The sequence below is a fragment of the Contarinia nasturtii genome, unplaced genomic scaffold (assembly GCF_009176525.2).
Source record: "Contarinia nasturtii isolate CC-2019 unplaced genomic scaffold, AAFC_CNas_1.1 Cnas_scaffold_1764, whole genome shotgun sequence".
NCBI lineage: Eukaryota > Metazoa > Arthropoda > Insecta > Diptera > Cecidomyiidae > Contarinia > Contarinia nasturtii.
In genome coordinates, this window is record NW_022199096.1 from 23,925 (window position 1) to 27,203 (window position 3,279).

Below are 3,279 nucleotides of genomic sequence, written 5' to 3' on the forward strand. Positions count from 1 at the left end.
TTATACAGATGATGGCAAAACCAAAAATATTGTATATGAAAGAGCACTTGAATAATAAAACTGAATTTGAAATGAAGTTTTTTTGTTTCATTTCTTATTATTTTGCCCAGCGAAGCGGGCAGGGTTCAGCTAGTGTTGGTATATGATTTTTTGTCGTTAATTTTGTTCACTTTAGGTTTTGGTCAAATTGGCTTTTTCGGCACTATGTGGTTGATTTTTGAACTTTTATTGTTTTTTTGTGCTTTTCGCGTTCATTCGACTTGAACGCTTATTGACGTATAAATTTTTGTTGCTAATTTCGTATCCGTTGTGGTGGTTTCATGGGCCTGAATCTCAAAGTAATTCTCTGGTCTCTCGATTTGGTGTTTACGTGATGCCGAATACTGCTTGCTTCTGTACCTGCATTTGCATAGTGATAGTAGACACCCGCATTTGTTTAGTAGTGCCAGTGTTGCGATTATGCCCATGGCTGCTAATGCGATGTAATGTTTTATGTTTCACGGTGTCAACTAAAATAAAAAAACGCTAACTTCGCTTTGCTACCATGTGAGAAAGAAATAACAAACCGTCGTGAATGGTGGTCGGAAAAGAACTGAATTTAATATTGGTTATTGTACTTATATATATTACATTCATATTTTTTTAACACGTTATGCCGATTCGATTGTCGGCTTGTCGCTGGCGTGATGGATGTCGTCGTTCATCACTTTCACTTTCACTTCTTTTTACACTTTCCTCACTAGGTTTTTCACGATTATTATTTTTTGAATCTATTTGGCAATAATTTGTTTATATTTTGTGGTTTAATTTACACTTTTTTGTTATTGTATTTCTTATTCTCTCTATTGGCAAATTTATAGGAAAATTTAATGATTTAGTGACCCTTTAAATTTTTTAGGCACTTGTTAAAAAAATTGTTTGTTATTTTTTGTCGTAGATCGGCGTTTTATTATACGTTTCGCGATTTTTTCACATTATTTGGCAATTTAACGGTTTAATTCGCGGCTTTCTTTAGCTTTTCCTTTTTTATATCTATATATCTATTTGGCAACTATATAAAAAAAAATCGCCACTCTCCAACTGCCTTTTGTATGTATGATTACAATACAAAATGGATGCCAATCGAGCCAGTTCAAAGTGCTGAAGTTGTTGTATTTGTTCGTTGCAATTTATGGACGGAAATGGATTGGTTTCCAGCAGTACGTTCCTTGAGATTGCATCAGTGTAACATGGAATATTAATCACCAAAATTAAAAGCTTAGAAACATTTATTTCTACTACAATAATGTTTGAACTTCTTCTTTTAAAGCGAAAATAAAATAAACAAAGTTGATCGTTTTTGTTTTGTTTTGAGCAACATAGCTCGGTATTAACTCATATAAACATGACGTTGGCAACGCCGCACGCCCAATACGTAAGCCAAGCTACGATATATATTAGCCGTGCTGCGTCACCAACGTTGTGATCCATTTAGATCATTACAAGCTAACATGTCTTCGTCTGTTATTCTCAATAAAGTAAATATATTCCGTAATTATTGTCTTTTTGGTCTCCACCGTTAGTGGGATTATCAATTTATATTAATCTCTCGCGTATCCCACTACAATTGCCAAAAATAAAAAATTGTAGTGGGATACGCGAGAGATTAATATAAGTTGAAAACCGATTTTCAGTGAATTTCATTATGGCCACCGTTAAATGTCTGTTAAAGCCGCCGTTTTATTTACAACGATTAGAATCAATTTTTTACGGTGGCCATTAGACTGGCCCCCAAAACACAAAAGTTGAAATTTTTTCGCTCTCACCTCGGAATACTTTTCCATATGGTGTGCAAATAACGTGTGTAAAGTTTAATGCCGATAGCTCAACGCTAGATGGTGCCGCAAGAGCTCGGTAGGTCATTATGTGAATTTATTGAAAAATGACGTTTTCAGTTAAAATAGAAATATCTTCGATCAGGATGATATACAAATTGTATACGCAACCACTATGCAGCTATTTATTATCGACTCCACATTAACTACAGTCGTTCGCAAAAGTTTATTATTTATTGTCAATAGCTTCGTTAACCTATAATTGCATTGTATGTGTCAGGACTGGTTCGCAGCTAGATCTATACTTGCCAGACATTATACTCAAACTATGGATATAGCGGCTGCTGTTTCATAGGTGCTATTTAAAGCTCATGTGCTGTGTGTAACACCGAGGAGGAATAGCATAGCCTACTATTCTGCTGTACATTTGAATGTGAGAACATGTATAAAGCGACAACTGTACATTTTATAAACTAACAAGACAAAATCAAAGACCGAATCAAATCAGAATACGTTTAACCAGCGACCAGTGCGAAAGATTACAAACGACAGTCAATGTAAATTAAATTTGAGTCAATGTGTTTTGAGTATTTTTACTTAAAAAATGGGTAGAAAAAGAAAATACGTCGAAGTAGACGAAGACACAACGAATAGCACAACAAGTAGCCCGTAAATGTGCCCTAAATTCACTGGTGAATACAAATTTAGATGAATATGTGCGTACGATTTTTGCAAACAATCGCCGACATTAGTGAAAAAATTACAAAAAATTTAAATCTGGCATCATTATTATTTTTACACAACATTAATTGTTTCACAGACATCGTAATTAGTGGCAGACATACAAGTTTTTTTACTCACCCTGGTATAGAACAGATTAAAATATGCTTTTATGCAACATTCCGAAAAAATCAGTCAAACATTATGTTCATGCATCCCAATTTTCGCCAAATGGTTATTGATGAAATCGGTGAAAATTTCGAATGGGTCGACGAACATTTGCTCAGCAATGTTTTGAATCATGCATATGAAATGTATGAAACGATAGGTTGCTTGCAATGAAGCTCGAAAATGTACTTTACCTATATTTTTCTCATTTTGGCTAAATTGTCACCTATGGAGTTTAACTTCAAAAAGGCAGTAAACCCCATAAACTACTCTCAGAAAACTCAGATGTTAAAATTCAAAGTAATCAGAGGAAAATGCCGCAATAAATTTCCCCTTGAAAATTGATTTTGCAAATATTTTCACTAATTTCAAATTAGTAGATTCTACGGCCACCTGGGAAACACATCCACAAGTTCGATTGGCTAATAAGCTATATACCGTTGGAAAGAGGGTTCCAAGAGCTATCATCTGGCAAAGATTCATCAAAATCATAGAACTAGGTTGCTTGCTATAAGATTCGGAAGCCGATCTTTCTCATAATTTTTCATATTTCGGCCAAACGGCCAGCGTAAAATGC